At 39.2% G+C, this 22,716-nt stretch overlaps 1 protein-coding gene across 4 annotated transcripts in view; it reads left to right on the forward strand.

The window, feature by feature from the left end:
- RERE (arginine-glutamic acid dipeptide repeats) overlaps positions 1-22,716 on the forward strand; it is a 408,446-nt gene that overhangs the window by 29,027 nt on the left and 356,703 nt on the right. The gene's annotated exons all lie outside the window — the stretch shown is intronic.

Consider the following 22,716-nt stretch of genomic DNA (forward strand, 5'->3'; position numbering starts at 1 on the left):
TGTAAAGGAGAATGGAGAAATAGGGCTGCAGTAGTGGAAATTTAGGGAAGAACACCCCCCCCCCCAAAGAGGAGAGATAATGGTATCTTACCACCTCAAAATTTTGTATAATTTCAGAGGATTAATAGGTTTCTTGTCCTCTGTGAACCTGCAATTTAGAAAAACTCTTGGCCTATAACTTGTCAGTAAAATCAAGGGGCAGAAACCTCACCGCCTCCCTTGAGATTTTTTTTTGTATTAAGAGTTTGCATGGTCTGGTAATCAGACCATAAGGAATGAGAATTTCTAAATGTCTTCAATTTTTCTAATAAGGAGTAGGCCTTGGAACAAATCACTTATCTTACATTAAAATTTTTATTTTGTACTTAAAACTTACCCAAGCACTAATTCTACATGAATTTAATCTTTATAATAATCTTATGAAATAGGTATTATTATCTCCATTTTACAATGGTAAGGAAATGGAGGCACAGAAAGGTTTGGTAACTTGCCACAAATCACTTAGCTAGGAAATGGCGGAGCCAAATTTTGAATTTAGCTCACATTCCAGTGTGTTCCCCTGACCATTGCAATATGCTTCCTCTCACCGATAGGCGGAGATCTGATCAGATCACTGAGGATAAGCAGGGAGGGGCCATAGGAGGAGTTTGCCCAGGCAGTGGTAAAAGCCTAGGGTGGGATTGGCTGAGAAGCTGAATGCCTCCAGAGTATATGGAATTGTGGCTGAGAAGATTTGCTATAAAAGAAGGGCTCTGGCTCTCTGGCTCGCTCTTTTTACTTGAGGATGCCTGGATGATCATGGTACAACTGCCCATGTCTCCCAACAGAGGATATTTTGCATGGGAAGAACTCTGGAGTTCCTAGGGTCTGGGTCTAGGGTCAGGGTCAGGGTTAGGTTGGTGTGGCAGAGGGTGGCAGGAATATTCTTTGGGTGTCGAGAGGGCATGACCTCTGAGGCAGAAGCCTGCCATTCTTCCAGAATTGTGTCGCTTTTGTATCTTATGTTTTCTTAGCTTGTAAACTAACCCTATAGAAATAAGGTAACAAAACTAATAGGGGGGAATGATAGGAGAACTCAGGTGTTAAAGGCTTTAGCCTTAATCTCTAGGTTTAAGTGACTAATACATTTGGAAATCTGTTATTCCAAAATTGTGAAGCTTTTGAATAAAAGCTCCTTTCCTTTATCACCAAAACCTTGCCTCTAGAATTCTGCCCAAAGGGTGGTAGCAGGCAGCAGGATCCCAATTGCTGTTCGATAACATTGTGGTAACTTAGCTGTGGGTGCTAATAAAGTGTGTGAGTGTGGGGTGAGGAAAGTGGAGTGCAAGTAGAAGTTGAAGGGCAAATGATGTTTTTGGGAAGTCTTTGAGATTTTTATCTGAAAGATTCTGTAAAGAGAAAATGTCTTTATGGGCTTGTCCCAGGGTGATATATAATGAGTATAGTAAGATTATAATAGTTGTGATCCCAAGCACTTGAGAATAGCTGCTTTTTTCTAGCACATTGGTAAGTATCTTTTTCCTTTGTATAAGAGCATCTTTTTCTGTTGTATAAGAGTTGTTGGCTGCCACAGAGATCTGCATTTTCTATATTCAGCAGGTGAAATTGCTCCCTCTCCACCTCTGCTTTATTTTCTGGTTCCTTTGACAATGAGGCTTGATATTTTGGTGTACTCTGGATGGCACTGTTCTCTAGGTCAGATGACCTAAGTTACTGACTCTGTTTATTGTAGAGTGGTTCAAGTATGCCTTTGGGGCCCTAGAGTTAAAATGGATGATTTTGAGTCAGTGTGTCTTGAAGAGCATATTCATTACTAAGGGTCTCCTAGTCCAGGTGCATAGTGCAGACTCCACTTGCTTTGGTATAGGTTGTGTTCCCCTTTTCTCTATCATGCAGTCAGTCTTTGCTTCCTTAGGAAACTCAGGCGTGTTCTTTTCTGTGTAATCCCTACCCCAAATAGACCACCCAGAGCCAAGAAGAAGGGGGATAGTATACATGAGAGTAGAGGACTCCAGGACACAAGTGAGCTGACATTGGAACCCAGTTTCCTTAATGCTGCCTAGGTTAATGCTTTTTTAAGAAATGAATGAGTTATTTTAAACTTCTGTGCAATTTATACTTTTCATCATTATAATAAATGCATTATGTATCATGAGTATTTTCTGTTTTTTACTATTGTAAGTAACACTATGGATTTTTTCTTCAATAAATATTAAGTGTCACTGTTCTAGGCACTGAAGATAAGGTAATAAATAAATAGAAAAAAATCTACTCTAAATGAGCTTATACCAGATAAATGTCTTCTCCTAGTTACAGTTATTTCCTTAGGATAAAATATGAGTTGTTCCGCCAAGATGGAGGCATAGGTGGAAACACTGTGCCTTCTCCCACAACCAAGTTTGAATACAACAAAGGTTTGGAGAAACAAAGACACAACCAAAGGACAGAAAATTGAATTATACGGAAGTCCGACTACATCTAACCGTTCAACGGGGACGGTAAGAGGGGCGGAGCCAGCAGCGAGCAGGGTCGGGCAGGACAGGGCCCCCGACCCAGGCGCGCAGGCAGACGGGAACCAGTTGGGGTGCGGGGCAGACCGCGGGCGCATATTCGCGCACAGTGAGACAGACCACGCAGGCCCCAGGGGGCGAGGGCTGACGGCGGTGGCACACTCGCGTGCAGTGGGACGAAACGCGTGGGCCCGGTGACGGCAGCAACTGCGGCACCGGTGAGGGCCGTGGCGGCAGGCGGCGGACAGGACGCCATAGTCCCTCTTTGACCCCGCCCCCACATACAGCGTCACAACCCAGCGACTTAGTTGCCCTGCAAGACCAGTGAGAGCCATTGTCCCTCTTTGACCCCGCCCCCACATACAACGTCACAACCCAGCGACTTAGTTGCCCTGTTCTAGTGAACACTTTAGGGCTCTGATCCTGCTATGGAACAGGCACGAACAACCCGAAAGATGGCGCAAGAAGAACTCAAAGTCCCAGAGCCAATAACTCTAAGCGACCGAGAAATTGCCAGCCTCTCAGAAGCACAATTCAAGACACTATTTATCAGGATGCTCACAGAACTGGTAGATTATAGTCACAAATTAGAGGAACATAGTCACAAATTAGAGGAACATATGAAGGCTAAACTAATTGAAATGAAGGGAGATGCACAGGAAACCAATAGTGATGGAAAGGAAACTGGGACTCAAATCAATGGAATGGACCAGAAGGAAGAACAAAACATCCCACCAGAAAGGAATGAAGAAATGAGAATTCAAAAAAATGAGGAGAGGCTTAGGAACCTCCAGGACATCTTTAAACGTTCCAACATCCGGATTATAGGGGTACCAGAAGGGGGAAAGAAACAGCCACGAGTGGAAAACGTATTTGAACAAATAATAAAGGAGAACTTCCCCAGTCTGGCAAAGGAAATAGACTTCCAGGAAATCCAGGAAGCTCAGAGAGTGCCAAAGAAGTTGGACCCAAGAAGGAACACACCAAGGCACATCATAATTACATTAGCCAAGACCAAAATGAAGGAGAGAATCCTAGAAGCAGCAAGGGATAAGGGGACAGTCACCTACAAAGGAGTACCCATCAGACTGTCAGCGGATTTCTCAAAAGAGACCTTACAGGCAAGAAGGGGCTGGAAAGAAGTATTCCAAGTCATGAAATCCAAAGACCTACAGCCAAGATTGCTTTATCCAGCAAAACTTTCATTTAGAATGGAAGGACAGATAAAGTGCTTCTCAGATAAGGTCAAGTTCAAGGAGTTCATCATCACCAAGCCCTTATTATATGAAATGCTAAAGGGACTTATCTAAGAAAAAGAAGATGAAAAATATGAACAGTGAAAGGACAGCAAACACACAGTTATTAACAACCACACCTAAAACAAAAGCAAACCAAGAAGACAGCTAGATCAGGAGTGGAACTATAGAAATGAAGAACACATGGAGGGTTAGAAACAGGGGGGTGGGAGGGGGAGAAGAGGGGAGAAGGCACAGAAAATAGCATAGATGGTAGGCAGAAAATAGATAGGGGGGAGGGCGAGAATAGTGGGAGAAATATAGAATCCAAAGAACTTGAGACACGTGGTTATAAACTAAGGGGGGGAGAATGGTGGGGGAGGGAGGGTGTGGGTGGAGGGGATTGAAGGGGGGGAATGGAACAACTGTAATGGTATAATCAATAAAATATATTTAAAAAATAAAAAAAATAAAAAAAATGTACAAATTGAAAAAAAATGAGTTAATTCTGATATTAGAAATAAAATTGTACAGGGACTGCATTTCTAAATATTAGAACAAACTTTCTTTTAAACTGTAAAAAAATGAAGTCTTCTGCAGAATTCATTTTTTTATTAAAATGTATGCTGTTTGCCCCTTTACACCCAAGTGCTATCAAAATTAAAATAAATAGGAATCTCTAAAAGAAAGTGTCTTAACTATCATTAATTATTGATAATTAGAGAACTTGGTTAATTGCTTTTTTCCCCACTAATCAGCTAAAACGTATAAATAGGTCTCGTAATTTTTGGCATGGCTGAGAAAATTTTCAGTCAGTTTATTGTAAACTTCATTCATAGACTCTTTATTGAGGTCAAATTTCAGATTGTAAAGTTGACTAGTAATTTTTCATGACTTGCTTTGTGTAATTCTCTCCCCTCCCTGCTATCATTTCTAGAAATTCTCCAGGGACTTGACAAAATCTTTAATGAAACTGGACAGCATTTGATGTGATATGCTGTGATATTCGTTCTGCTCTGATATGCCCCGTTTGAACTTTCACTCAGAGTGACATGTGCCTATGATTAATACCAAAGAAATAGTCCTTTAAAAAAGTTACCGTATTTTTTTGGACCATAAGACCCACCTAGGTTTTAGAGGAGGAAAATAGGAAAAAAACTTTTGAAGCAAAAAATGTGGTAAAGTATTTAATAATGTAAATAACATAATATTTCACCAATGTAAACAGAACTCAACAGCAGCATTATCAACCATTATTCCTCCCAAATTTGGGGGCAGGGGGAGGTGCATCTTACAGTCTGAAAAATATGGCAGAATCTCAGCTTGAAAGCAAGCATGTCCTGTTCAAACCACACATCCAAGAAACAGCTTTCCATATAGCTGAATACAGCAGAGAGACTTAAAGACAACAGTTTGTGCAGTGTGATCACAGTGAGAATGTTTATGCTTTAACTGTCTAATGGGATAGGCATACCTCTTTTTATTGTGCTTCACTTTATTATGCTTTGTAGATAACCGTGGTTTTCCCCCCAGATTAAGCAAGGCCATGGGTGCTATTTTTTCAATAGCATTTGTAATTCTCTCAATATTTCATACTTTTTCATTATTATTATATTTGTTATGGTGATCTATGATCAGTAATCTTTGATATTACTGTTAGTTATTTTGAGGTGCCATGAACCACACCCATATAAGATGGCAAACTTAATTAATAAATGTTGTATGTGTTATGACGGCTCCGCCAACTAGCTGATTCCTTGCTTTTTTCCCTCTTCTTGGACATCCTTATTCCATGCGATACAACAGTATTAAATTAGGCCAGTTAGCCCTGGCTGGTGTGGCTTAGTGGATTGAGTGATGGCCTGGGAACCAAAGGGCCACTGGTTTGATTCCCAGTCAGGGCACAAGCGTGGGTCGTAGGCCAGGTCCCCTGTTTGTGATGTGGGAGAGGCAACCACGCATTGAGGGAGAATTCTCTCCCTGTCTTTCTCCCTCCCCTTATCTCTAAACATAAATAAATAAAATCTTAAAAAAATAAATTTGGCAATTAATAACTCTATAGTGGCCCCTAAATATTCAGCTGAAAGGAAGTCATGAGTCTCCTACTTTAAACTGAAAGCTAGAAATGTTGAAGCTTAGTGAGGCAGGCATGTTGAAAGCTGAGAGAGGCCAACAGAGACCTCTCGCACCAAAGTTAGCCAAGCTGTGAATGCAAAGGGAAGGTTCCTGAAGGAACTTAATAGTGATACTCCAGTAAACACACGAATGAGAAGAAAGCAAAACAGCTTTATTGTCCATAGGGAGAGTTTTAGTACTCTGGGTAGAAGATCACACCAGCCGCAACATTCCCTTAAGCCGTAGCCTAGTCCAGAGCAAGCTCCTGACTCTCTCCAATTCTGTGATGGCTGTCAGAGGTGAGGAAGCTGGGGAAGAAAAGTCTGAAGCTGGCTGAGGTTGGCTCATGAGATTGAAAGGAGAGAAGCCTTCTCCATAACATCCAAGTGCAAGGCGAAGCAGCAACAAGTCCTCCAGAATTCTAGCTAAGATGACCCATGAAGGTGGCTACACTGAACAGCAGGTGTTAGATGCAGAAGAAACAGCCTTGTCCTGGAAGAAGACACCATCTAAGGCTTTCATAGCCAGAGAGGAAAAGGCAATGCCTTATCTGGGTAGTTGAAGCTTTTTCTATCATGCCATACGTTTTTTTCTTAAACTTATGTTGCATTTTGTCTTAGAGTGATCTGTCTGAAGCTATATGAAAAGTTTCATTTGGAAAATAAAATATTCTCATTTTATTTTATGTTCTCATTTTATTGATGTCTTCCTTAAAGAAGTTTAAACATTGAACCTACGATAAATCCTCTCTTTCTCTCCTCTCCTGCCCATTTCCCTCTTCTCCTTTCTTTTTCTTTTTCATTTCCCAGTTCTATTATTAAATTTCAATGGTATAAAACATAAGAAAATACCCAGTGACACTTGAAGTATGTGTATTTTTTTCTAGAAGGGCAAAGAGAAAATCTGTATTTCTCGGATAGATCAATACCTTCCAGAAATGGAAACAGTCGTATAACTTACTTATTTAAGTAGGTTTCAGTATAAATGTTAATGGATGAAATACTGGTAAGTTTTTTTCTTGCTCCAATTAGAGTTTCTTCAAAGGTTGAAGTACTTATTGGCTTCACTTGGAATAAGTAGTTCTGATTTTTGACTTTGATGTTATTTTACTCTTCAGCAAAAGAGAACATATTTAAGGAAAAGGTCAAATATTGATGTTGTTTGGAGGGAAGAAAGGAAAACTTATCTTTAAAATTTTTATAAATTATGCATTATATTACTATATTTTAAATAGAATGAGACAGTCTTGGGGGATGAAAGTACCTGATAACTTAGGTGAGTGAAAAAATTTAGAAATTCACTAGAAAAATTTTTTAATGTATATTTTATTGATTATACCCTTACAGTTGTTCTATTCCCCCCTTCATTCCACTCCACCCTGCATACCCCCTCCCCCAGCATTCCCCGCTATTAGTGTATGACCACGTGTCTCAAGTTCTTTAGATTCTATATTTCCCCTACTATTCTTGCCCTCACCCCTATTTTCTATCTACTGTCTATGCTACTTATTTTCTGTACCTTCTCCCCCCTTCTCCTCCTCCCACTCCCCTCTTGCTAACCCTCCATGTGTTCTTCATTTCTATGGTTCCACTCCTGATCTAGCTGTCCTCTTGGTTTGCTTTTGTTTTAGGTGTGGTTGTTAATAACTGTGTGTTTGCTGTCCTTTCACTGTTCATATTTTTCATCTTCTTTTTCTTATATAAGTCCCTTTAGCATTTCATATAATAAGGGCTTGGTGATGATGAACTCCTTGAACTTGACCTTATCTGAGAAGCACTTTATCTGTCCTTCCATTCTAAATGAAAGTTTTGCTGGATAAAGCAATCTTGGCTGTAGGTCTTTGGATTTCATGACTTGGAATACTTCTTTCCAGCCCCTTCTTGCCTGGAAGGTCTCTTTTGAGAAATCCACTGACAGTCTGATGGGAAGTCCTTTGTAGGTGACTGTCCCCTTATCCCTTGCTGCTTCTAGGATTCTCTTCTTCATTTTAATCTTGGCTAATGTAATGATGATGTGCCTTGGTGTGTTCCTCCTTTGGTCCAACTTCTTTTGTACTCTTTGAGCTTCCTGGATTTCCTGGAAGTCTAATTCCTTTGCCAGACTGGGGAAGTTCTCCTTTATTATTTGTTCAAATAAGTGTTCCACTCGTGGCTGTTTCTTTCCCCCTTCTGGTACCCCTGTAATTCGGATGTTGGAACGTTTAAAGATGTCCTGGAGGTTCCTAAGCCTCTCCTCATTTTTTTGAATTCTTGTTACTTCATATTTTTCTGTTTGGTCATTTTTTCTCCCTTCTCGTCCACTCCCTTGATTTGAGTCCCAGTTTCCTTTCCATCACTATTGGTTTCCTGTGCATTTCCCTCCATTTCAATTAGCTTAGCCTTCATTTGTTCCTCTAATTTGTGGCTAAAATTAACCAGTTCTGTGAGCATCCTGATGACCAGTGTCTTGAACTGTGCATCTGAGAGGTTCACTATTTCTTGGTCGATTAGGGTTATTGGCTTTGGGGCTTTGAGTTCTTGAGCCATAGTTTGGACTGTTGGTGCCTCTTACATTTGAGGAGTGGAGCCTTCGGTGTTCACCAGGGCAGGGTAACTCAGTCACTGGGTTGTGACGCTGTATGTGGGGGTGGGGTCAAAGAGGAGCAATGGTGGTCCCCTCTGCTACTTTCTGCTGCTGGGGCCTGTGGGGTCTGTCTTACTGCTTGCTCCTTTGCTGGTTTATCTGCGCGTGAACGTGTGATCATGGTCAGCCCAACGCCCTGCGCCCTCACTGGGTCCGCCTGTTGCTACCCCACACCTGGGATTCGTCCACAGCCACCTGGGCACCTGGGTTGGGGGATCTTTCCTGCCTGAACCCGCTCTGCTGCTGGCTCCGTCCCTCTTACTGGTCCAGATGAACGGTTCATTGTTGTCAGACTTCCGGATAGTTCATTTGTGTTTTGGCTGCGTTTTTGTTTACTAAAACTTTGTTGTCTTTAAACTTGGTTGCGGGAGAAGGCACAGTGTTTCCACCTATGTCTCCATCTTGGCGGAAGCCCTCAGAAATTCACTAGACATTTAAAGTGAAAGCAGTTTAGGAAATTTATATAAGAATTGGTTTGTGAAAATAAAAAGAATGTGTTATTGTATTTTGAATGATAAGTAGATTTTAAGAATTTTGAGATTATTACGGTTGGTGTGAAAACTATATATACCAGTTAGATATTAACTTAAAAGATTTTTCTTTTTTTTTTAAAAAGATTTTACTTATTCTTAGAGAAAGGGGAAGGGAAGGAGAAAGAGAGGGAGGGAAACAGTGTGTGGTTGCTTCTCACACGCCCCCTACTGGGGACTTGTCCCTCAACCCAGGCATGTGCCCTGACTGGGGATTGTACTGGGGAACTTCGGTTAGCAGGCTGGTGCTCAGTCCCCTGAGCTATACTAGCCAGGGCTGAAAAGATTTTTTCTGTTAAGCAGAAGTTTGGCTTTGGTTTGAGAAGCATTGTGACTTAATGGTTAAGAGCACAGACTCGGAAGCCAGATGCCTGTATTAAATCTAGCTATGGTGCCCTGTCTGGGTAGCTCAGCTGGTTAGGGTGTCTTCCCCCAACCAGGGTTGTGAGTTCGATCTCCAGTCAGCGCATATACAAGAATCAAACAATGTATGTATAAATAAGTGGAACAACAAATTGATGTTTCTCTCTCCCCCCCTTTTCTTCCTCTTTCTCTAAAATCTGTAAATGAAAAAAAAAATGAAATCTTGGCTCTGGCAATAGTAGCTTTTTCTTAATGAGGATATTAACTAACTTTTCTGGGCCTCAGTTTCCTCATCTGTAAAGTAGGGATGATGATAGCACCTATTTGGTAGATTGCTGTGTGAATTAGATGAGTTAATGTATACAGAACACAAATGATGAGAAAGGTTAAGTATTTCTTTTTTTTAAAAGATTTTATTCATTTATCTTTAGAGAGGAAGGGAAGGAGAGAAGTAGAGAAATATCATTGTATGGTTGCCTCTCATGAGTCCCCTGCTGGGAACTGGCCTGCAACCCAGGCATGTTCCCTGACTGGGAATCGAACCGCGATTGTGTGGTTCGCAGGCCCGCACTCAATCCACTGAGCTACACCAGCCAGGGCTCAAGTATTTCAATGTTTATTGACTACCTAATATTTCATGTTAGGTGCTGTAAAATGCAGATATGGGGAAAATTTAAAAAGAATTGAGGGTGAATATTGTAAGAAGAGGCATGAGGATTAGATAGTTCACATGATTAAAATCTGCTCTGCTAGAATAATTAAATTATTTTGAGGAAAAACAGGAGATGAGGGCTGGACCATTCAACCATTCTAGGATTATCTCCTTGAGTGGATGAGGTAAAGCATGATTTTTTAAAAAATTTATTTATTTTATTTTTTTAATATATTTTATTGATTATACCATTACAGTTGTTCTATTCCCCCCCTTCATTCCCCTCTACCCGCACACTCCCTCCCCCACCATTCTCCCCCCTCTTAGTTTATAACCACGTGTCCCAAGTTCTTTAGATTCTGTATTTCCTCCACTATTCTCGCCCTCCCCCCTATCTATTTTCTACCTACCATCTATGCTATTTTCTGTGCCTTCTCCCCCCTTCTCCTCCTCCCACCCCCCTGTTGCTAACCCTCCATGTGTTCTTCATTTCTATGGTTCCACTCCTGATCTAGCTGTCCTCTTGGTTTGCTTTTGTTTTAGGTGTGGTTGTTAATAACTGTGTGTTTGCTGTCCTTTCACTGTTCATATTTTTCATCATCTCTTTCTTATATAAGTCCCTTTAGCATTTCATATAATAAGGGCTTGGTGATGATGAACTCCTTGAACTTGACCTTATCTGAGAAGCACTTTATCTGTCCTTCCATTCTAAATGAAAGTTTTGCTGGATAAAGCAATCTTGGCTGTAGGTCTTTGGATTTCATGACTTGGAATACTTCTTTCCAGCCCCTTCTTGCCTGTAAGGTCTCTTTTGAGAAATCCGCTGACAGTCTGATGGGTACTCCTTTGTAGGTGACTGTCCCCTTATCCCTTGCTGCTTCTAGGATTCTCTCCTTCATTTTAGTCTTGGCTAATGTAATTATGATGTGCCTTGGTGTGTTCCTTCTTGGGTCCAACTTCTTTGGCACTCTCTGAGCTTCCTGGATTTCCTGGAAGTCTATTTCCTTTGCCAGACTGGGGAAGTTCTCCTTTATTATTTGTTCAAATATGTTTTCCACTCGTGGCTGTTTCTTTCCCCCTTCTGGTACCCCTATAATTCAGATGTTGGAACGTTTAAAGATGTCCTGGAGGTTCCTAAGCCTCTCCTCATTTTTTTGAATTCTCATTTCTTCATTCCTTTCTGGTGGGATGTTTCGTTCTTCCTTCTGGTCCATTCCATTGATTTGAGTCCCAGTTTCCTTTCCATCACTATTGGTTTCCTGGACATCTCCCTTCATTTCAATTAGTTTAGCCTTCATATGTTCCTCTAATTTGTGGCTGTAGTCTACCAATTCTGTGAGCATCCTGATAAACAGTGTTTTAAATTGTGCTTCTGAGAGGCTGGCAATCTGTTGGTCGCTTAGAGTTATTGGCTCTGGGACTTTGAGTTCCTCTTGCGCCATCTTTTGGGCTGGTCGTGCCTGTTAAGTAGCAGGATGGGAGCCCTAGGTTTTCACCGGAGCAGGGCAACTCAGTCGCTGGGTTGTGACGTTGTATGTGGGGGCGGGGTCAAAGAGGGACAATGGCTTCCCTCCGCCGCCTGCTGCCTCGACCCCCACCGGCACCTCAGCCACGGCTGTCACCGGGCCCACGCATTTCATTCCACTGCACTCGAGTGTGCCACCGCTGTCGGCCCTCCACCACTGGGTTTGTCCCCTGGTGCCTGCGTGGTCCGTCTTACTGTGCTCGAATGTGCAACCTCGGTCAATCTGCCCTGCACCCCGACTGGCTTTGGGCTCCCTGCGTGCCTAGCGCCTAGGTCGGGGGATCTGTCCTACCTGACCCAGCTCTGCTGCTGGCTCCGCCTCTCTTACCGTCCCCGTTGAACGGTTCGTAGTTGTCGGACTTCCGTATAATTCCGTGTTCTGGTCTTTGGGTGTGTTCTGGTTCTCCAAAACTTTTGTTGTAGTCAAACTTGGTTGTGGGAGAAGGCACAGTGTTTCCACCTATGCCTCCATCTTGGCGGAAGTCCGAGGTAAAGCATGATTTGCTTTCATTTAATAGAGTAATTTTTACTTGATTCCTTAAGTCATTGAAGCCAGGTAGGTTGAGTGTAATTTTTAAGTAGGTTACTAGAAAGGAGGGGGAAACATGAAATTCCTAGAGTCAGTGAGTGTAGGAGCAGAACTGAAATCTGAAAGATGCAGACAGGAAGGAAACAGGATCAAAGGACAAAAGGTTCTGTTGAGGCTGAAGGACAAATGTATCTGAGTGTTGAGTATTCAGGAGTGCTGGGGCCATGGTGAGAGAATGGGATGCCCTGCATTGACTTCGGGTATGGAGCATGTTGTGGCTGTGTAAGTGGAGGGCTGCAGAGTGAAGGTGGAGGTCAGTGGTGATGACGGCACCTAGGAACCAGATCGTTGGTTCTTAGAGGGGTGTGTCCTCTTGTTGTCCTCACATTGATTATGGTAGGACCCAGGTGAGAAGGAAGATGATGAGCAGATGTTAAAGACATCCAGAAATGCGGGTGAAGGATTATCCAGAGATTGTTCTTTTAATACTCTGTGGTATTTCTTTCATGTAATTTCCCTTTCTTTTTATTTCATTGTCTTTGAATATCATTGATATCATATATACATGTTTCATAACTGGCTTTAAACAACTATTATGGTTTTATTACTATATAAAGTGGCAGTAGATGTTCATTGCACAAAAGTCAGAAAATTGGGTTAAAAAAAGAAACTGAAAAGCATCCATAGATAATGTTAGCTATTTGTGATATACTCTTTTAGACTTTTTTGCCTATAGAGGCTGTATAAACACATTTTTAAATGGTATCATATTATATTTTTATAATTACTGTATATTCAGTAAAATATGAGTTTTCATGTAATAAATAGATTTTCAGGATTATTTTTAATGACTGTAGTATTCTGCTATATGAATTTTATATGATTTACTGACTGAACCTAAGTGTTACTGAGCATTTCTGACATCTTTTTTTCTCAACCAGTTGTGTATTATGTCTTTAGATTGATGTAGCTTATAATGGTAGACAGAGTTTTGGTGAATGGATGAACTGAGGGTTGACAGTATTGAAAAGTTGTTTTTAACCTTGGAACTGATTGACTCATAATTTATGGGGGACAGTTCAACTGTCGTTGTGGCCACATACACACATTTTCCCAGTAGTATGAACTTCCTTGGAGTTGATTTTTTTTTTTTTGTGGGAGGGGAAGTTGACCATGTCACCCTGGATCTTTGTGTCTTTTTCTGGACCAGAAGATTTAATTAAAAGTGCTGGACACATAACAATTTGGAATTTGTTTTGCCTTTGTTATAGCAAGGTACTCTCATTTGCCTTTCTTCAAGGAAAAAAGAAGGAAATAATCACCGACTTTTTTTCGTAATTACACATTAAAAGCCCGGTTGAGCACTTAGTGTTATCAGAGCCATGGCAGTGACATAAATTGCCATTTATTTTCTTGCGTGAAGTACTTGGTAACAGTATATGTGTTTGGCAAAATGCTTTAATTGAAAATATTTACACAGAAAATGAAACATTGGAAATAACTAATTTATCACTCCTAAAATAAATCTCAGAGTGTATAGCATTTACAGACTCGTAAAAAGCTGATTCTAACTGGATTTTACTGGAAAGATAAAAGACTTTTTTCACATGACTTACTCAAAGCAGTGTTCTGAAATGAGTTTTTGGATTATTTGCTAGCTTGTTTTTTGTTTGCATGTGACTTCCCCACTTACTCCAGAAAAAGCCATAGTCATATTTACTACTGTGTCTCTTGTCCCAGTTAAGAAAAATGTGTAAATGAATGAATTAATTGTATTAGATCTGTTTCAATCCACTTAAGTTACTGAGTAAATAATTAACTTCTTAAAAATCAGATACTTAAAAAAGATTTCATTTATTTATCTTTAGAGGTGAAAGGAGGGAGAAAAGAGAGGAAGAGAAACATTGATGTGAGAGACAAACATTTGTTGGTTGCCTCTCATGCGTCCCGTTTGGGGACCAAACCTACAACCCAGTCATGTGCCTTGACTGGGAATTGAACCTGCAACCTTTCTCTCTGCACAACAAGACCCAGCCAACTGAGCCACACCAGTCAGGGCAATAACTGACTTCTTTAGGAGAATAATTTTTCAGACACACATGAGGAAAATGAAGTGAAGCAAAGAAAGTTTATCTGGGGTGTTCTGGTGATGTAGAAGGGTAATCTGGGAGTCCTGTGCTTCCCTAAATAGTATTCTTCCCTCTAAATTGCCCGAATTAACAACCACAACGCTACCATTTTGACCATTTCAACCTTTACATGTTTTTCTAAGTCTTGATTCTAAAATAGTAGTTCTTATTCTGGTGCTACTTTGATGTATCTGGGACAGCACTGTGCAACAGAAATTATAACACGAGCTTTAACTATAAGCCACATATGTAATTTAACATTTTATAGTAGCCACATTAAAAAAGACAAAGGGGGAAATTAATTTTAACAATATATTTTATTTAACCCAATATGTCCAAAACATTATTTAAAAATACTTTATTTGTTTAGTTTTTAGAGAGAGGGAAAGGGAGGGAGAAAGAAAGGGAAACATCAATGTGTGGTTGCCTCTCGCGTGCCCCTTGCTGGGGACCCGACCTGCAACACAGGATGTGCCCTGACTGGGAATTGAAATGGCGACTCTTTGGTTTACAGGCTGGAGCTCAGTCCACTGAGCTATACCAGCCAGGGCCAAAACATTATTTTTAACATGTGAATAATATAAAAATAAATTAAATTGTTTTCATATTAAACATTTGAAATCCAGTGTGTATTTTATACTTGTATGTTAGTTTGAATTAGCACATGGCAAGTGCTCAGTAACCACATGTGGCTAGTATTTGTTGTATTGGACAGTGAAGACCTAAGGAGTCATTTAAAAACAAAACTGTGGCATTGGCTGGTGTGGCCAGGTCTCCAGCTGGGGGCGCGAGAGGCAATGACACATTGATGTTTCTCTCCCTCTCTTCCTCCCTTCCCGCTCTCTAAAAATAAATAAACAAAATCTTAAAAATAAACAAAAGAAAACTGTGAACCAAAATGCTAATAATATAGGTGATGGCAAAGATATCCATTTAGAGTCTTTTTGAGGATAGCTTTAATAGTATTTTTTAAAGGTTACTTGGTACAAATAAGTTCATATAGTGATATTAAGTTTTTGGTGCAGGTTGGACTTTATAGATTGTATTGGTTAAGGGTTTAGCCAGGATAATAAAAATGTGTTATAGATTATTAAAAAATCCAAGAGACCTGAAGCTTGGTTACTTCTAGTTCCTCCTTTTTAAATATTAAAAAAAAGTGGGTGAAGACGATCTAACTGTATCTCTCTAATGTTTTATTAATTGCTTTAGGAGAAGAGAGATCTAAAGCATACATGACAAAATGTTAACATTTTTTATTCCGGGTGATAGCTACATGGTGTCCCTTACCTTCTAATGCTTGCCTATATATTGTAAACATTTCATGAAAAAAAATAAAGATATAAAAAACTGGATTCATAAAAGTAAAATGTGAATAAAACAGTATTTGATGTGTTATATATAAGTATTCTGGAAATGATGCTGTGTTTGCTATACATAGTGACTGTATTCTTTCTCTTTCCTCCAATTGAGAGTGAGTTGCAGAAAAATGGTAACTTATTTTCAGCAACTGCTTCCTTTGGATGAGACTGGTTATGAAAGACATACCATCTGGATATGATTTAATGTAATTTCGTGTTATAGCTATAACATTTCAAGAAGTATAATATTTCTTAGACATCTCTATTTAGACAGATGTTTGACTTGTAGATCTTTAAACTGAGATGTCAATTTATAGTGATATTTTTGGAATTTAAAAATATTTAAAAACTTTAAAAATAATTCTGTCAACAAAATTCTTTATTTATTTGGCATTGCTATTAAAGGTCCAGGCCAGATGTTCACTTCGTATATGGAAGTAGGCTTGGATATGTATGTGATTCCTTGATGGAATCTCAAGTGTACTTTGTAAAATTTTACTTGTAGTGATACTTTGAAAGGATGAGGTAAAACATAGTAACATAGATTAGGAACAAAATATTTGAAGTAGCAGTAAGTTTCAGTCCAATGTAGAGATGGATTATACTGGGGAATATAACTAGGAATTATATATACTTAGGATGTACAACCTAATATACATTATGAATTAATCACCACATTGAAGCCAATGAACATATTTGTTACTTCAAATAGTTACCACTTTTTTGTGTGTGTGTTGAGAACAGTTAGGTTGTAATCCTGTTAGCAGATTTCAAGTATACAATGAAGTACTGTTAACTAGGGTTACATTGTTATGCATTTCTAGAAGTATTTTTTCATTCAACAAATAGTTATTTGTTACTGAGTGTATATTTCTTTTTTCTTTTTTTTTTAAAAGATTTTATTTATTTATTTATCTTTAGAGGGGAAGGAGAGAAGGAGAGAAACATCAATGTATGGTTGCCTTTCGTGCATCCCCTGCTGGGAGTTAGCCTGCAAGGAACCAGCCTGCAACCCAGGCATGTGCCCTGACTGGGAATCGAACCGCGATCGTCTGGTTCGCAGGCCCATGCTCAATCCACTGAGCTACGCCAGCCAGGCTGAGTGTATATTTCATACCTTTATAGAAATGCCTACCTTCATGAAATTTATAGAGATTAACAGCTGTTTGCCTTTTAATGTCTTTTCTTCCAATATGTGTATTTTTCTAATCATATGTATTAGAAAACTAGGATATATATACAAACACAGATATAATTTTATATCTTTTCCTGAAACAGTATTTGCAGCATAAACAGTTTCTCACAGTATTAGTCTTTGCAAACATCTTTTTAGAGAGCTTCCTACTATAATATTTTTCTTATATTATGCTGGTTAGAAACCTTACATATATAGAAATATATAATGTGGCATGTAAAATTCTCTAATAGTTCTGACCTCCAAAATGATAACTGTTAGTAGGTTGGTGTATGTTATTCCTGACTTTTTTCTGTAAAAATATATATACCATGTGGCCTTTCTGTCTTTTTTAATTAACAAAAACTGTGTCAGAATCTATATACTCTATGTTACTTCCTTTTTTCATTTAGCTATAAATTCTGGACATTTTTCCATATTGGTGCATAGTCTATTTTTTAATAATTATATTCCTTAATATAGTACATTATAATGTTGCAGTTTAGCCATTACCTGTTGATGGATGTTTAATCTTTTCTAGATTTTACTGTCATGAACAATGTTGCAATTAACTGCCTTATCAATAAGCTTTTGAATGTTTTTGTAGGATAAATTTCTGTAAGTAGAATTATTGTGTAAAAAATTAGGTGCATTTTAAATTTTAATAGAAAGTGCTAAATTAGCTTTCATCAATTTATATTCATATAGGCCATCCATTAGCCATGGGTTTTAATTTTTAATTTAAAATTTTTTTTAAGATTTTGGTTTTTTTTTAGAGAGAGGGGAAGGGAGGGAGAAAGGGAGAGAAACATCAGTGTGTGAGAGATACATTGACTGGTTGCCTCTCACACACCCCCAACTGGGGACCTGGCCCATGACCCAGGCATGTGCCCTGACAGGGAATTGAACAGGTGACCTTTTGGTTTGGAGGCTGGCACTCAATCCGCTGAGCCACTCAATTCAGCCAGAGTAGCTATGGGTTTTTAAACTGCGGCATTTATTGAGTGCTTGCAACATGACATAGTACTGTTCTCCATCATTGTAATCCTCCTTACGTTCTTCATGAAGTAAGTGCTGGTATTTCTGTGGGTGAGGAACTGACGACACAGCTACCACATTGTACACAAGTAAACTGGGGCAGGCTGCTTCTTGAGTCTGTTCTCTTAATATCACGGTGACGTTTCTGCTTAGATCTAGATTTGACTAAAACAGTCAGTGCTAGTATTGATGAAAATGTAGTTTTGCGTTATTGAGAAAGTAAAGCCTTAATTATCCATAGTACATAGGGAATGACCTCCTTCCCATCAGCTGTTGTTTTAAGAAGTTGGAACAACACAGACTGCCTACTTTCTGTTAGGTACTGTTCTTCAAAACGTAATCTTACTTAGTGGTATTCTTTGCAGTATTGTGAGATGAGAGTGTTGTCCCCATTACAGATAAAGACATTGTGCTCAGTGGTACTAACTCTTTGTACTATAGAATATAGAAACAATTGGTGGTAGTTGTTTCAAACTTTGTTTTAGGAAATCACCAATATAATTGCATATTTTAATAATGTCTTTCACATTTTTTATTATTGTTGTTTTTGTTATTTATTTATTTATTTAATCAGTGTATGGTTGCCTCTTGTGGGTTCCCTGCTGGGAACTGGCCTATAACCCAGGCATGAGCCCTGACTGGGAATTGAACTGCTACCCTCTGGTTCACAGGCCCGCGCTCAATCCACAGAGCTACACCAGCCAGGGTGCTATTCTTTTAAATGATTCAGGATTTGCTGTATTTAGGTCATAATTATGAATTAGGCAACTTGCCTTGATTCTGTCATGGGTTGTGATTAGCAGTGCAGTATTTTATTTATTTATTTTATTTAAAAATATTTATCTATTTTTGGACAGAGGTTAAGGGAGGGAGGTAGAAACTTTGATGAGCCAGAGAAACATCAGTTGGTTCCCTCTAGCATGCCCCCAATTGGGGACCTGGCCCACAGCCTCGGCTTGTGCCCAGACCAGGAATTGGACCGGCAACCTTTCAGTTTCTGGAAAGACACCCATCCCACTAAGCCTCACCAGTCAGGGAGAAGTACAGTATTTTAAATACACTTAACTGCAGTACATGTGGGCTTCAGACCTCATCAAACCTTGTAGTTGTTGCATTTTGGTGAGAAAAAACTCTTTCAGCACTCAGCAATTGCTTGGGACTTGTTGCACTTGCTAGAACTTGCTGTGAGACATGAACTTTCTATTTCTTCTATGCCACTCCACGAAAGAAAATGCTTCATTGTTGGTACTCTTTGGTTTTGGTACTTGTCACAAGTTCTGGAATGAATTAATGATGAGTTAAATATTTACATGAGGTACCTCTGTAAATTGTACTCATTTGATGTTTTCTCCCCCATAGTTGCTGCTTTCCTAAAAAATAAAGTGCAGAAGAAGTTTTTCCCCAGGTCAATGAAGTCTTTCACTCTACCAAATCATTGCCACAAATTAACAAACAGGAAATGCCCTGAGGTTCATGATTTTTAAAATTAGCTTTTAGATTTAACCTTTTCTTGTAAGTTAAATGGTTTAGATATCAGGAATTCTTTCTTTAGTTTCTTAGTTGGCACAAATAGCTTTTGTAGCCCCTACCCTAGAATATGGGTCTGCAGACTTTGTCTGTATAGGGCTAGATAGTAAATATTTTAGGCTCTGTGGGTTAAATGTTCTCTGTCACAGTTATTCAGCTCTGCTCTTATGACCTAAGAGCAGCCATGGAGAATAAATAATTGGTCAAGGCCCTGGCCTGGGAGCTCAGTTGATTAGAACATCATTCTGATATTCTAGCTTGTAGGTTCGATTTCTAATGAGGGCACATATACAAGAAGCAACCAATGAATGCATAGATAACTGGAAAAACAACTTGATGCTTCTCTCTCTCTCTCTCTCTCACACACCAATCAAAATACAAAACAAAAGGGCATAGTTGTTCCAATAAGACTTTATTTTTAAAAATAAGTTTCAGGACACTCCTAGCTTTTATTTATTTTTTACTGTATTTATATTTTAAAACATATTTTATTGATTATGCTGTTACAGTTGGCTCAATTTTTTCTCCCCTTTATTCCCCTCTGCTCCACACCACCTTCCCATCAGCATCCACCCCCCCTCTCAGTTCACGTCCATGGGTCATACATGCAAGTTCTTTGGCTTCTTTATTTCCCATACTATTCTTAACCTCCCCCTGTCTATTTTGTACCTACCATTTATACTTCTGTTCCCTATATCTTTTCTCTCATTCTCCTCCCCTCCCCTCCCCACTGATAACCCTCCATGTGATCTGCATTTCTGTGATTCTGTTCCTGTTCTAGTTGCTTGCTTATTAGTTTTTCTTTCTTTCTTTCTTTTTTTTTTAGGTTCAGTTGTTGATAGTTGTGAGTTTGTTGTCATTTACTGTTCATATTTTTGATCTTCTATTTCTTGGACAAGTCTCTTTAACATTTCATATAATAAGGGCTTAGTGATGATGAACTCCTTTAACTTGACCTTATCTGAGAAGCACTTTATCTGTCCTTCCATTCTAAATGATAGCTTTGCTTGGATAGAGCAATCTTGGCTGTAGGTCTTTGGATTTCATGACTTGGAATACTTCTTTCCAGCCCCTTCTTGCCTGTAAGGTCTCTTTTGAGAAATCAGCTCATAGTCTTGTGGGAACTCTTTTGTAGGTAACTGTCTCCTTTTCTCCTGCTGCTTTTAAGATTCTCTCCTTATCTTTAATTTTGGGTAACTTAATGATGATGTGCCTTGGTGTGTTCCTCCTTGGGTCCAACTTCTTTGGGACTCTCTGAGCTTCCTGGACTTCCTAGAAGTCTATTTCCTTTGCCAGATTGCAGAAGTTCCCCTTCATTATGTTTTCAGGTAAGTTTTTAATTTCTTGCTCTTCCCCTTTTCTTTCTGGGACCCCTATGATTCAGATGTTGGAATGTTTAAAGTTCTCCAGGAGGTTTCTAAACCTCTCCTCATATTTTTGAATTCTCATTTCTTCATTCTGTTCCGGTTGAATGTTTATTTCTCCCTTCTGGTCCAAACCATTGATTTGAGTCCCGGTTTCTTTCCTCTCACTGTTGGTTCCATGTGCGTTTTCCTTTAATTCACTTTTCATGGCCTTCACTCATTCCTCTACTTTGTGACCATATTCAGCCAATTCTGTGAGAACAAAGAAACGAGAATTCAAAAATATGAGGAGAGGTTTAGGAACCTCCTGGAGAACTTTAAGTGTTCCAGCATCCAAACCATAGTGGTGCCAGAAAATGAAGAGGAAGGGCAAGAAATTGAAAATTTACTTGAACAAATGATGAAGGAAAACTTCCCTAATCTGGTGAAGGAAGTAGATTTCCAGGAAGTCCAGGAGGCCCAGAGAGTCCCAAAGTCCCAAAGAAGTTGGACCCAAGGAACACACACCAAGGTACATCATAATTAAGTTACCCAAGATTAAAGATAAGGAGATAATCTTAAAAGCAGCAAGAGAAAAGAAGGAGTTCCCATAAGACTATCAGCTGATTTCTCAAAAGAAAACTTACAGGCAAGAAGGGGCTGGAAAGAAGTATTCCAAGTCGTGAAAGGCAAGGACCTAAATTACATCCAAGACTACTCTATCCAGCAAAACTGTCATTTAGAATGGGGGGCAGATACAGTGCTTCCCAGATAAGGTCAAGTTAAAGGAGTTGATCATCACTAAGCCCTTATTGTATGAAATGTTAAAGGGACTTATCTAAGAAATAGAAGAAGCTCACAAACTATGATCAGTAAATTGATAACAAACTCATAACTATTAACAACTGAACCTAAAAAAAAAACCCGAACTAAGCAAGCAACTAGAACAGGAACAGAATCACAGAAATGCAGATCACATGGAGGGTTATCAGTGGGGAAGGGAGGGGAGAATGGAGGCGAAAAGGTATAGGGAATAGAAGCATAAATGGTAGGTATGAAATAGACAGGGGGGTGGGGGGAGAGGTGGGGAGGTTAATAATATGGGAAATAAAGAAGCCAAAGAACTTATATATATGGTCCGTGGACATGAACTAAGGGTAGGGGGAATGCTGGAGGGTGCAGGGCAGAGGGGAATAAAGGGGGGGGGGGATTGAGCCATCTGTAATAGCATAATGTATAAAATGTACTTAAAAAGTAAAATATATTAGTCTATCCTATACACTTTATATAAAAAATAAGACAAAAGCTTTTGATGTACATTGATTAATTAAAATTATACAGACTGAATTCTCTTTAAACATCCAGTTCTCTTTATAAACATAGCTAACATTAAATTGCATTAAAAAATTAAACAAATGCCTGATTGTGAAAAGCTTACAGCCTCTTGAAATAAAACCTTCTCAAATACTTACACAACTTTTGTAAATATAATTAAACTTTAAAAATCAGTGAATTTCCTCTCACCCAAACTTTTTTTGTTTTCCTGTTTTACTAAAAAGACAATTGCTGAATTGTCTAAACCATAAACGCCGCACAGTGTGGACTTCCTTTTCTTTCCACTATCTGTAACCAAGTATTGTTTCTTTTTCCTCTATCTCTTCCTAGTCCCATTATCCTAGTTCAGGCCACTGTCTCTCCTGAGTTACTTTACAACTTCCAAGCCAGTCTGCCTGTTCAAGTCCTGTGGCCTTCCAAAGTATTCTTCACTACTGTAATCCTTTTGATCTTTTGTTTTATAACAGCTTTATTGAGATGTAATTCATATACTATACCATTCACCCACTTAAAGTATACAATTCAGTTATTTTTAGTACGTTCACCCAAATGTAGGTTCAGTACGAGTTGTACAGCCATCACCACAATCAATTTCAGAACATTTAATCATTCCCAGGAGAATCATTCCCTGTACTCATTAGCAGTCATTCTGTATTTACTCCCCACCCGTTTCCCAGCTATAAGCAACCACTAATATACTTCCTGCCTCTATAGATTTGCCTGTTTTGGAC

This window comes from Sturnira hondurensis, unplaced genomic scaffold, assembly GCF_014824575.4.
Source record: "Sturnira hondurensis isolate 20B ecotype Veracruz unplaced genomic scaffold, ASM1482457v3 Scaffold0013931, whole genome shotgun sequence".
Taxonomy (NCBI): domain Eukaryota; kingdom Metazoa; phylum Chordata; class Mammalia; order Chiroptera; family Phyllostomidae; genus Sturnira; species Sturnira hondurensis.